The 14,151-nt window shown below is 39.6% G+C and overlaps 1 long non-coding RNA gene across 1 annotated transcript in view; it reads left to right on the plus strand.

The window, feature by feature from the left end:
• The window catches only part of LOC141279543 (uncharacterized), a 202,456-nt gene that overhangs the window by 20,099 nt on the left and 168,206 nt on the right, over positions 1–14,151 (plus strand). The window contains exon 2 of the long non-coding RNA XR_012333975.1: positions 5,005–5,118. This is a non-coding gene — a long non-coding RNA (uncharacterized lncRNA). The remainder of the gene's footprint in view (positions 1–5,004; positions 5,119–14,151) is intronic.

Below are 14,151 nucleotides of genomic sequence, written 5' to 3' on the forward strand. Positions count from 1 at the left end.
TGCTGTAAATGGCATTATTTCATTCTTTTTGACGGCTGATGGTTAATATTCCATTGTATATACATACAACATCTTCTTTAGAAGATTGAGTTTTTTTTGAGGATTGCATGAACAAAATTTGGGGGAGAAGGGTGCATGTTGACTGTCTTCTTTGCTGACGGTCAAGTGTTGAAAAACCTCCTTCAGGTTTCTTCCTGGTAGTTGCTACCAGAATCCATCCTGACCTCACTCTCTGGGTAGCAGCCTTAGATCCAAGAAAAGTGGTAATGTGAGTAAAATTGAAGAGCTGTGTCACAAGCATCCAAGCCAGTCTTGGCATGAAGTGCCCTTAATTGGGCATAAAATCAAAGGGACACTCTATCACCTTCACACTTAGGTGAATGCCATGGCTGGGTCTAACAGACAGAGCCCTGCCCCTCTGGTGAGGGCCGTGAGCAGGCTATGGCGTTTGGGCACAGGAGTGGGTGTGGTCCACCTGGGGATTTTTCAGTTGTTATCAGTATGCCTCCAGGTTAATGGTGGTAACAGCTGAGACACCAGGGGCAGCAGGGGCAGATGCCTCGTCAGAAATGTGTCCCTGTGGGACCACTGGGTCATTTAGCTCACGTGGATAGCTGTTCAATCCTTTATTTAGTCAAGAATATTAATTGAGGATCTACTATATGCTGGGTACGTCTCTAAGTGTTTATGATATAAAAGTAAAAAGGCAGGGAGAATGTTTGCCAACATGAAGCTCATTTCCTAGAAATAAATGCATATACAGTATCATTTCAGGTAAAAATGAGGAATTGGGGTGTGATTAAGAGTGTGAGTATTGGGGGGGCTTGTCTGAGACAGGATGTTCAGGGAACACCTTTCTGAGGGAGGGACATTGAGCAGAAAATGAAATGGAGTGAGAGTGTGAACCACTTGGCCATGTGGGTAAGAGCACACACCACAGAAAAAGCGGCATGAGACATGAGGGGGGAGCTAGTTTGCCATATTGCGAAGCATTGTGAGAGCCTGAGGGCTGAGAGAACAAGGGGGAAGGTAGTGGGAGGTCATTCTGGTGAAGGCAGCGGATCCTGAAATACTGTGCAGATATGGAAACCATTGGCAGGTTTTGAGTTTCGTGTTTCTAGACAATCGCTGGTGCTGTGATTGAGGGTGGCAGGGGTAGGAAGCTTGCAGTAGTCCAGAAAAGAGAGCCACTCGTGTTGGTAGCTGTGGAGATGGTGGAAAGTGGCTGGATTTAGGATAAACTCTAAAAGTGGGACCAACAGGATTGGATAAAGGGTGTGAGGAAAAAGAAGAATCAAGGTACATGGTGAGAGTAAGAGAGGTATCCTTGTAGGACTGTGACCTTTTGGGGAGTGCCTCTTAGATGACCTTTCTGCTCATTTTTAACTGAGCATCCAAGAATGAATGTCTTCTCTGCTCTTTGAGCCATGATCACTGGGTCTCTGCCTAAGGGCCCAGTCCTGAGGTGCTAATCTTCAGCTCCTCTAGCTTCTAGCGCATACAGCTCCTGGGGTGCATTCCCAGGCGCTAGCGCCAAGGGCAACCAACTTGTACTTCTAGGATTTTATACATACAAAGGTTAGTAGAACCCTGGAGAAAGAAGAACTTCTTGCTTATTTAGGAAAGCAGGAAGTCATGGTTGCTATGCTTTGGGGTATAGCTGTTTTTTCCTCAAGGTGGTGAAACCTGGACTTAGTGGTTCCACAGTATTGCACGTATGCACCGGAAAGTGCCCCAGATGGGTGAGGTATAAGGCAGTGAGCTGAGAAAGCTTTAAAAAACAAAACAAAATAAAACAAAACCCTTTGGCATATGGCAGTAGAACTTGGCAGAAAATGGCCAGTCTTCTGAGTATGTTGGCCTTAATGAGAAACCCAGATGCTCTTTTTGTTCCCCTTTTCCCAGAATATATTTAAAGGTTTTGAGCGCTCATGGTGCATTCCAAGTATGCTCTTCTTTTTCCATGAGCTTACTGCTACCAGCCCTAATGTTTTCCTCTCTCTGGACATGCAGGCTTAACTCAAATTAGAGGAATTGGTATAAAGCTTCATACTTCTATATGTTAAGACTGAATTGTTGAGTTGGAGTAGGATACTGTTCATATTATTCCCATCTGCCTCCTCTACCCAGAACCAAGGGGAGAGTTCCAGGCAGAAGCACTCAGTCGTTGACTGGTTTTGAGGACAGAGGAAGCAGCAGCTATTTAGCCTCTTCACCTGGGTGACAATGGGCTGTGCTTGTGGATGAACCATATCTTTAATTATTTCATAGTCAAGATTACATAAACCTCCCCCTTCTCGATTTGATTCTTACTTTTAAGATTGATCTTTCTAATGGCATGTAATTGGTTATAGACCAACACAAAATTATGACAAGTATAGAAACAGGTTCTTGGTTCATTTTACTTGAAGGTTCATGTGTGTATGTATGTATGGAGTGGTGGTGAGGAATATTGGTGATGGGATGTTTTCCCTAATATGGCTTCAAAGAAAAGCAATACAAGAAGCTTAAACATCACTGAATGTTTCACTCCTGAATGTTTTCTTTGGAGATTTTCATTGCTTTGCTAGTGCATTAATTATCTATTGCCGTGTAACAACTTGCCCCCAAAACTTAGAGGCTTAAAACAACAAACATTTATAGTCTCATAGTTCCTGTGAGCCACAAATTCTCACAATGCTACCATCGAGGTGTTGGCTGGGGCTCTTAAGTCATTCCAAGGCTTGACTTGGGGATAATCAATTTCCAAGCTCACTCACATGGTTATTGGCATGGTCATGATGGCTGTTGGCTGGAGATATCAGTTCCCTGCCATATGGGTTTCTCTACAGGGCTGTTCACAATATGGCCACAATATGGCCCTAGATCAGGCACTCCGAGAAAGAGTGAGAGGTGGCAAGCAAGATGGAAGTCACATTCTTTCTGTAACCTAATCTCGGCAGGTGATATCCCGTCACTTTTCCTGTACTCTGTTCATTAGAATCACTAAGTCTGGCCCACAATCAAGGGGAAAGGATAACACCAGGGCATGAATATTAGGAGGTGGGGATTATTGGGAGCTGTTACAAAATCTCCCTACCACATTAATTTATTAATTTACAAGCAAATATTTATTAAAGACCACTGTATGGAAAGCCTTGCTCTAGGGACTGTGGTTTCAGAAAGACCCCAAATGCAAACAGTATGCAGCATGCTTTGTTCTATCTAAGAAGAAAGTTTTATACTTTAAAAATAGCCTGCAATAACATGTCAGTATATGTTAAGTGCTCTGAGAGTTATGGAGGTGGAAGAACTCACTGTGGAGACAATTTAGGAGCTGTGTCTGATCTAAGAGAGAGACAGGTTCCCATCTGACTCAGCGACTGCCAAGTGAGACGCATTAAAGGATGACTACCAGAGATCCATTTGGAACCAAACATGACAAACTAAATAGCTTTATTTCCTTCCCAAGATTTTCCAGCACTCTCTCGTAGTCTGCTCCAACAATTCACTTCCATTCCACCCCACCTCCCCCGCTAGGGTGGGAGCAAAGGAGAGAAAAGATGAGGATATTAAGACTTGTAGTTCTTAACAGTGTGACTTTTTTCTGATTTCGTTTCTGGTCATTTTCTGAGACCATTTGCTATGGAGTTCCTGTGCATCTTTACGGTTTGTAACTGGAAAATAAATGATGATTAGAATCATGCGGGTTTTTTTGTTTGTTTGTTTGTTTGTTCGCTTGCTTGTTTTGCTTTCAGGAAGTCTGTCTAGGGCTAGCCTCTCAATTTGTCAAGGAGGAAACAAGGTCCTGAGAAGTTCATTGGCTCACTTATGTTCTCCAGCTTCCAAACCACTGCTCTTTCCAGGAAGTCCTGCTGTCTTCTACCTAATGTGCAAACACAGTAGACTCTACCTAGATTTTTTTTTTTTATCCATCACATTAGATGTCATTGCAAGGCCAGTGACAAGGGTTGTCCTTATATATGAGTAGCCACGTCAGTTTTGGAGGTGACTCTTTTATTTGCTTGTACCAAATGGTATTTGTACAGTATTTTGAAAGCATGATACGTACTAAATACCATTTATTTCATTGAGATGTAGGCCTCCTCTTTCAATGGACTACTCAAAAAAGAAAATATTACTAAAATTCATTTTAGTAATATCTGCTTGCCACTGTGGACACAAGGAAGCATTAGAATTATATGAAATTGAAATGATATTGAATATGAGTTTCAAAAGAAAACTGTTTTGCATTTCATAATGATAGAAATTCACAGAGACAATCTAATATGGAACACTTTCTAAAGCAGTTGTGAGTTTCTAAGTTTCATATACCAAAATGCCACTCTAGGGGAAAAAACTCAAACTTTTTAATTGGAGATTTAAGAAAGAGAGTCTTTATTAAATCTAGATTTACATATGAGTTTAAAACAATAAAGCTTCTTATCTCAGTTCCTGAACTTCATGTGTATTTTCCCCAAGATGTCTTCCAGACATGGAGAGGAAATGAAATAGCATCACCTCTTAACTATTCCTTTATCCCCTCTGCACTTTCTTCTTCTCCTCCTTAATTTTAAGAATTTATAGTGCTATGCTGAACTTTCATAAACTGTAATATTCCTGCAGAAAGTGATAACAACCATGTTAGATGCTGTGATTTTTTTTTAATAAAAGTGATATACCATCTCTCCCTAACAGAAATCTCAAACCCAAAATTAAATACCGTTAAATATTACAGATGGTGTTGATATCTGTATCATTACTTTGTGAAGACAAAATATTTTAGAAGAGTAATGATGGGTTCAATTTTGCTGTGACAGAGTGATCTCCAGTGAAACTGTCAAGTGAAACAGATAACTTAAAATTAAATAAAGACTTGTGGCTGGTTGTACTGACTTATGAAACAACAAAACCCTTTATGAGCACCTATTAGGAAAGATCTTAAGCATTTTCATGGTCTTCTTTATAGTGTGGGATGTTTTCAAAGGTATATTGTCTATTACAGCCCTGGACTTTTTTTTTCAGATATGGTTATCTTCTCCATTTCACAGAAGAGGAAACCTGACATCAGAAAGATAACATGACTTACCCACGGTCACACAGTCACTGGAATTGGATTCGAGGTTTCCTGAGTCCAAGGTCAGTACTTTGTCACTTTCATACTTTTTTTTTTTGGCTGCGTTGGGTCTTCGTTGCTGTGCACAGGCTTCCTCTAGTTGCGGTGAGCGGGGGCTACTCTTTGTTGCGGTGCACAGGCTTCTCATTGCAGTGGCTTCTCTTGTTGCGGAGCACAGGCTCTAGACGTGTGGGTTTCAGTAGTTGCAGAGCATGGACTCTAGGCGTGTGGACTTCAGTAGTTGTGGCATGCAGGCTCAGTAGTTGCAGCTCGCAGGCTCTAGAGCACAGGCTCAGCAGTTGTGGCACACGGGCTTAGTTGCTCCACAGCATGTGGGATCTTCCCTGACCAGGGCGCGAACCCATGTCCCCTGCATTGGTGGTCCGATTCTTAACCACTGTGCCACCAGGGAAGTCCCACTTTCATAGTTTTGAGAATGTAATGGGGGCATCAAAATGCAAGAAGTATACAAGTACTCCCCCACAGATACACAAGGGAACAAACACAAACACAGACTAAGCCAAATGTTCTTTCCACGCCCAGCCCTTCCAGACAATTGCTGTCCCTTCTTCTCACCCTATTCTTCCATTTCTGTGATTTTGCTATCTTTTTTTTCTTTAGATTGGACAGCCCTTTATCTTCTCTGTCTATTGAAATTCTAAGCACTTTATGGTACATCTCAGATATCGTTCTTTATTTGGGTAGTCTTTCCTGATTTGAATGGAGTGTTCCCCTCCTTAACCTAGACCCCCTCCAAACAATGTCATTTATACATGACTTTGAATGCTTTATCTTATGGTGCCTTCCGTTAGAATTATTCATGTTCATATCTGTCTATGCTTAAGAGGGTCAACTTCATAAGAGCAGAGAACATGGTTCATTTTTTCTGGGCTTTCCTGTGACTTGTACATAGAAGGGACTAGGTGTATATGAGATGAATTGAAATATTTGTATAAGTAGTTTATGCCAATTACAATGCAGGAGATGAAGAGCTTACTTCCCCTGCCTGGGCAGTAGCATTCTGAACTCCTTTGGATGATCAGGTGGAAATTACTGGACAGAGGGGGAATGGTAGACAGCAGTGAGAGAATCGCTTGTGACAGGTGATGGTAGTAAGAGAGCGGTGGAGAGAAGGGGAGACTGAGGTTTCCCTTTAGAAATACTCACCCTCTTTCTATTGCCTGCTCTAATATGTATCTTTCTTGCTAGAATGGAAACTCCATGAGATCATTCCTTGCTGTATCCTCAGTGCCTAGCAGAGTGCAGGGATAGAGGAGATGCTTATAAATATTTGTTGACTGAATGACTGATACATGACAGTTGAGACTCTCACAATAAGAGTAGAAAAGGGGAACACATGTCATGTTCAGATTGTTTATTCACTGATGATGGTCTGTGTGTAAAGTGTTTTGATTTTTCAGTGTGTATTTTGGGTATTTGGATGGCTTATGCCTTTTGTAAATTTTGTATTTTTTCCCCTTCCATATGCCTTTCTGTTTTTAGTTACCTTTCTACACTGCCAAAACAAAATAAATCCAACAGCTGCCTCTACTTGAGTTTCCTTTAGTATTGTTTTCTGATCTCCCATCTCCTTTAAATACATCCTAAGTACGTTTTTTTTTTCTGGGGGAGGCAAGAATCTGCAGAGAAAGCAGACAAGTCTATCAATCTTGTCTCAGCACAAAAATTTACTCTTAAAAGAATAGCTGTGGAACTCACATACCTCCATTTTTTCACAAAGATTCGTCGCATGTTAAGTATCTTCTTCAACACCATTCTAATTATTCATTATTTTCTCAGTTTAAAATAAAACCGGTAGGGAGATTTTCCTTCTGGGAATAGATATTAATTAGACTTATCTAATTTTTTTTAAAAGAGAGGCTCCCTAAATCTAGGTGGGAAATTTTATTTAAAATATTCTAGATGAGAGTGATTTATATATATTTAAAGAAGGCTAATTTAAACCCTTTAGTATGTATTCTCTCAAGGGAAATGAAACTTCAGCATATGTGACTTTCATTAGTGACTTTACTATAGAGGTATAAGCCAAAATACTTAATAGGGAAAATTTAATGATTAATTAATTGATCCTCATGTTGTTTGCTAATGGGTAGTACATACTCATGAAACCCATCTTTTGTGTATTTTCTGAATTGCTCTCTTAGCGAAAAGGCAAGATGTTAGAGTAGATCAGGCTAGGTCTCAATTTCCTCAGATCATGAAAAGTGAAGAAAACTGTAATTAGATGTCAGGCTAAAATATCATTTTATGTAGGAACTCAGGATGAGGTCGTCTTTGATACAATAATTATAATAATAATATCAATCTGATGTATATGTGCAAGGAAATTAGTTAAATCATAAGAAGGCAACCCTGTGGTATCTTGTTGACTGATTGTGTTTTCATCTAGTAAATTAGTGTTTCCCGATATTTAGGATCAGCACAGAAACACAATCGCAAAGGGAGCCTGAAATTTCACAAGGTTTGATTCATTCTTGCATTGCATTTTTGTTAGCTTTTTAAAGTGGATAATGATGTACAGTCAAGGGCAATTCATGTATTACATGTCGTTTTTGTATTTGTTTAGCTTAAGAAAAGGGAAGTACCACCTGTGCCAAATATATTCTGACAACTCCCAAATTTCATGTCAGGCCTGGACATTCTCCTGTACTCCAGACTTGTACATCCACAGTGCACTTGACAAATCCACATTATGTATAATAGACATCTCCAAATTCACACGTCTCAAATGGAACTCCTCATCTATCCCACCCCCACCCCTGTTCCCCTCACAGTCTTTTTCATCTTAGTTAATGACAACATCATCATGCCAGTTGCTCAGGCCAGAAACTTGGGAGTTATCCTTGTTCTTTCCCTTTCCCTCACACTCAATTCGTCAGGTTTCAGAATGCGCATGGAATCTGACCATTTCTCACCACCTCATTTCACCACTCAGGTCTGGGCCTCTACCATTTCTTGCCTGGATTTATGGGAAGAGCCTTTGAGTAGTCTCTCCGCTTTAATCTTTGCCCCCCTGCAGGCTGTTCTGAACACAGCAGCCAGACCGATCCCTTAAAAATAAAAGATACACCACTCCTCTGCTCAGAAACCTCAAGGAGCTCTCCATTTCAATCAGAGTAAATGCGAAGGTTCTTAAAATGGCTGCTGAAGCTCTACAAGATCTGCCCTTTCATAACCTCCCTGAACTGAACTCCAACTACCCTCTATCTGGTTCACATAGCATCAGCCACACTGGCCTCTTTGTTGTTCCTGGAAAAGGCCTCTGCCTGAAAAATTCTTTCCCAGATACCCACATGGCTCATTTCCTCTCCTCCTTCAAGTCTTTCTTCAAATGGCATCTTCTTAACGAGGTCTTCCCTAATGCCTTTTGAAAATGACCGTCCTGCGCTTCTAGCGTGGAAAGTGCACATCTTGCATTCATATCCACGGGTTCTCTTCATGTTCTGGACAATGGGTTTATTCTCTTTAGGTCTCCGCTTCCCACTAGAAATTTAGGAGTTTAGGCAAAATGTCCCATAAAGCTCTTTGAGCTCTAAATTTTTTTAAATTCTATGACCAATTTGACACTGATAAACTAGTTATACTTGGGCTTGAAAATCTATCATCAGTGAAAGATACAGACTCCATTTTCCTGGAAGCTCAGCTCCTACAGGAAATATTAAAATATTAAAATGTGACATGGGATGCTTTGTAAGGTAACTGTTACACTTCCGAAATAAGTCTTATTAAAATCCCTTTTGTTTTCGCTGGTCCCAGTTCGCTTTGGCTCACTAAATCATCGGGAGGCCTTGAAAAAGGAAACTGAATTCTCTGGGCCTTGGTTTTCTCATCCGTAGGATGAGGCTATTGTGCTAGATGATCTCCAAGTTCTCTTCCAGTTTTAGAATTCTCCCTTTATGGGAGGAAATCACACACTTTTCCCCTTAGTCACGACTCTTCATCTAGTTGTATAAAATATTTATAGGCCAGTTGGTGACAGGAGATATAACTCCTTTGGCTTTGTGTAGTGTGGTACCATTCCCATTGAATGTAATTGTAGGGATTTCTTTTTCTAGTTCTCTTCATGTTCCTAGCCATCCTACAGAGGCTTCAGAGTTTAGATTAGAGTGAGTGTGGCTCCAGGGTACATACCTGTGCATTTATTTTCAGTGTTAGATAATTATGCAAAGAAGACAAAGTAGAATGCATAAACACAACAGCTCTTTTGTCTTCGAATGTCTGAAAACTTCTTGTTATTGAGTTTTGTTATGTCTGACCAGAATGATCAGAAGATTGTAGGTATCTGAATATTTGAATGTAAATATTCACAGTGTGTTTGGAGGGAAGGTTCTTTTCTGGTCTAATGTGCTCAGTGCTTTCAACTCTGAGAAAGATGAGTTTTATGTTTTCCTTTACAAAGGATACTGGTGAATAATAACCAATTTAAATTATCAAGTTAATGAGTCATTTTTTTCCTTGTGAACTCTACTTAAACATAGTTATTAAACTATAACCTTAATCAGTAAAGACTATTTCTGTATGGAATTAAGGCAAATGAGTTTTGTAAGCAGTATCTTCTAGGTGTGTGAATACTTATAGCTTCTGGGGTATGATTATGTGACTAACCAGAAGGATTGTACAAAAGAGATATTTTCTGCTCCCGCCACCCCCCCCCCCCCCCCCCACCCCCCCCCCCCCCGCCCCGCCCCGTGGAACTAGAGACAAAGAAGAGAAGAATTGTAGCTGAGAGGTATAAGAGCTACAACTGATGCAATTTTGGTACTTGAGGGCATGGTGATTTGAAATTTACATTTGTATGGCTTTCAAAATATTTTTGAGGTATTACCCAACAAATTCTCACAAAGTTCCTTTGAGAATAAAAAACAAATAAGATTGAGATAACCATTCTTCACAGAGCAGAGCCTGGAAAATGGAAGCAAAGATTCTCCAGAACTCAACCATTCAACATCTGATTTCCTATTGAGTTATGTGACTAATGGCATTGCTTGTTTCCTTCCTTCATTCATTTATCAGTTATATACTGTTCCAGGTTAGGCTTTGTTGAGGCTTTGGAATGTCATTGTCTTGTTACTGAAAATCTATCAGGAACAATTTACTAAAATGCCCAAGGATAAGCCAAGAGGTCTTTAGCAACACTGGTAACTTCTAGCTCTTTTTCTATTTCGTAGAGAAGATATTTTGTGGAACTGTGAACCTAATTGAAATCATATGTCACTATTGGTGTTTCCAGGCAGGCAGACCAGTATAAGCTGTACTATAGAAACTCAACACTTATAATGTTTTTCTCTTTATTACTAGAGAGGTTTTTAAGAAGATTAAAAGCTCATGAGTAGTTGTAGAGTCTGAGAAACACTTTTAGTTATAAATTCCTGGGATTTTGTATGTTTTCCTTGTAGCCAGAATTTAATTTCATTTAAATTCCTTTCTCCTTTTAAAAGTAATTTCCCCTCAGTACACACAAGCACATAGTCTTGAATTTATGGAGTTTCTTTTCATTTCTGATCAATCATTCCTTGTTATATTCTCATTCTCCTCCTCCAGTCAAGGATGGGGTCCCACCCAGAAACTGTAGGTATTAGATCTTGGTTGGCTGCATGCTGCCTCTCTACCTCATGTCCCCTGGTTCTTGCTGCAAAGGGCAAACTCTCTAGAGCAGTGGAAACAGCCCTTCTAAAAGGATTTAGTAACATCCATTTTAACTGCACCAAGGCAAATTTATAGGGGAGAAAAGAAAGCCCAACCCTTGAATGTCTCCAGTAAGATTTGTTTGCCATCATGTAAAAAAAAAAAAAAAAAAAAAAGTTTTCCAAGCACAAGCTATGGAAATGAAGAATAACAGGGAAAATTGGAAACTCACTCATTTGGAAGGAAGAAAGGAATGAATAAAGGAAGGAAGAAGTGAAGGAAGGAATCCAGGAAGGAGTTAAGCAAGGGAGGAAAGAAAAAAAAATAAAAGGAACAAGGGAAAGAGAAAGGGAGAGAAGGTGACGTGGCTGTTGGTAACATTAGTCTCTGAAACCAGCTGGAATATTGTGTGTCTCTCAGGTTCTGCATAATGAATAAAGGTTTTCCAAATGATATAGGTTTCGTTCCAAGAGGGAGGAGACCACGTTAGCAGTCATTCCTTAGAACCACAGTATTGCAGACTGCACCATCTTAGTGCCTGCTTTCCCTGTTTACCAAAGAGAAAGGGGGTGGAGTTGCCTTTAATTATTAACCTTTAAAATATCTTCTTTATTATTTGCGGTCACAGCAAAAGTGAAACTTATATTCATAGATAATCTCAATTCTTATTATAGTTCTTACTTTTAGCCTCTCCCTACTAAACCTTTTTACCTGAATCAAACCCCCAAATTAACAGATGTGCAGCAGTTGAACCAAAAGGAGAGAAAGCAAAAGAGGTCAGGTCCTGTGTGATATCCACCCCTGGTGAATCCAGAGAGTCAACCTTGGAAAAAGCTCTGTACCTACATCTGGGGGACCTCTTACTGCCTGTATCAGAGGAGGGTAATGTCCCAAATGACTGCATTTCATTTCAATAGTTCCAAGGAGACAAAATGAAGTTTATTCCTCTACTATATTCCTTAGTCATCCACGAGTATTTTACATAAAATTAACTGAGGGTTCTTCAATCAAATGTAAAATGCCTTGTTAAGGAGTTAGGAATAGTAAGTGTTGAGAATGCTGACAAATTGATCTGAAATTTTATTTTGGTTCTCTAATGCCTAATTTTTAATGGATTAATTTTCTTTTCTTTTTTTTCTTTTTTTTTGCGGTATGCGGGCCTCTCACTGTTGCGGCCTCTCCCGTTGCGGAGCACAGGCTCCGGACGCGCAGGCTCAGCGGCCATGGCTCACGGGCCCAGCTGCTCCGCAACATGTGGGATCTTCCCGGACCGGGGCACAAACCTGTGTCCCCTGCATCGGCAGGCGGACTCTCAACCACTGTGCCACCAGGGAAGCCCTTACTGGATTAATTTTTAAAAATCTGTATGTCTCGGATTTTTCATGTGTGAGACTTATGGTGTGAATCTGAGTCATGATAAAGATAATATGAATTGAGTTTCTTAAAACTAAAGGTAAGGAGCTGTAGCTCTATCACCAAACAATGGGGGAAGAAAATTTCTCTTGGCATTTCTTTTTTAGTGGTGAGATACAATATTGACTTTAAGGGCTCAAATCTACTGTTTAAATATTACAAGCAGTGTTTAGTATTGTCCTGATATATATTGGGCATCCAATATTTGTTTAATGGCTGAATACCAATTGTCATGATAGAGAATATAAAATCGAATGAATGTATGAGACATACTTTGCCCACTAGTTCTCAGATGTCCAAGTTGAAAAATTACAAGAAAAATGAGGTGGTTTATTCTTCCTCTCGGAAATTCAAATTGACATGTGACTGAAATTATCATTACTTTGACAGGTAAGGGAGAAGCAGTTCCCCACTCCAAATGACTAAGTTAGTGGTTACTTTTTGGTTTTTCTGTCACATACATGTAGACCAGAGAAATATAGAACTTGATCAACATTCAGGTTATGGAACTATTAAGTTTATGTGATTTTAGAAAGATACCCCTAGGGATGGTATGTTTAATGGTATAAACACAAAAAGCCAGACAGACATTTAAATATATCGTGAAATGAGCATATTCTGGAAATTATATTAAGGATATAATTGAAAGCTAGTGCTGTATCCTCATGAGACCCAAGAAATTAATATTTGATAAAACACTGGGTAGTAAATCATTTAGGCTTTTCTTTGCTGGAGCAAGGAAGCATTTGACCCAACTACAATTTTTTATGACGATCTTTCAGAGTCAAATAGCACAATGCGGCGTCCTACTAGGAAAGCTAATAGGTGCGTTAAATGATGCTAAATATTCTACTCTTTTTGCGTGGTACATTTCTAATGTTAGATTACATAATGGAAGTCATTTTTAAATGTATCTCTATTTACTAATTCTAGAATCTCAGAAAACAAAATTTTCTGGAAAATTATTATTTATCCCAATTGGAGTGAGTAGCCAAAAAATAGATCATAATGGAAAGGGCCCATCAGACTTACAGGTCAAAACGAGGTTTATGTCCAGGAGCTATTCATCTGTGAGCAATGAGCATGTAAAAAGGATCCAGGATGAGAAAATCACTTTAGGGGAATAGAGTACAGTGAGGTGAGTCGGTTCAGATTTCTAGGTCTACCATTTCAATCCAGCTAGGAATGGAACAGACAATGAAAGGAAATCTAGTAAGCATGAACGTATCCAAAGTCCAATGATCAAAGGAATTTGTAGGAAACCAAAGAGGGATACTACCACTTAGATTCAAATATGAAAGAAGACACAGGCAAGGCTAGGATGATTGGGGTCAGGGTACGGGTGTACGGAAGCTCAGATGAGACAAAAGGTAGGTATCTAGGCCCAAGGCATTGAAGTCACAAGAATGCCTCAGTTCTGAGATAGAGGACCATAAAAATTGAGATGTATATATACCCAGTGCTTATAATACTTATTGGCCCAGTAAAAAGACCTGAGCTTAAAGGCGAAGAGTTTTTGTAGGCACAACTGCTAATCAGGCTTACCTGGGTCTAGGAATAGGTTCCAGGCAGGACTGAGGAATCACCAAAATATATTAACCTTCCACCAGACATTCCCGTGATGTGACTTTAGGTATACTGCTTTTGCAAATCTTTTACCAAGCATAGTGTTTGCTTTCTAGCCATCGCAATATGCTGCTCTCTTTTTCTTGTTGTAACAAGAAATATCGTGTGTTTCTTTTCACTCTCACTTCTGAGTTACACTACTCCAGATATTAATACATCAAGAATATTGTTTTCCAAATCCTTTCCTAAGTTAATTTATTCATGTATTCACTACATATTTATTACTCAACAATCATATGCCAGATTTAATGATAGGGTCTGGGAATACAATGTTAATCAAGTATGGGTAGAATTGTATTGTTTTGTTCACACAACATTACTTCCTCCTCTCTCTTCGTAACAGTACCTCTTTTCATTTGAGGACACTGTCC

The sequence above is a fragment of the Tursiops truncatus genome, chromosome 9, assembly GCF_011762595.2.
Source record: "Tursiops truncatus isolate mTurTru1 chromosome 9, mTurTru1.mat.Y, whole genome shotgun sequence".
NCBI lineage: Eukaryota > Metazoa > Chordata > Mammalia > Artiodactyla > Delphinidae > Tursiops > Tursiops truncatus.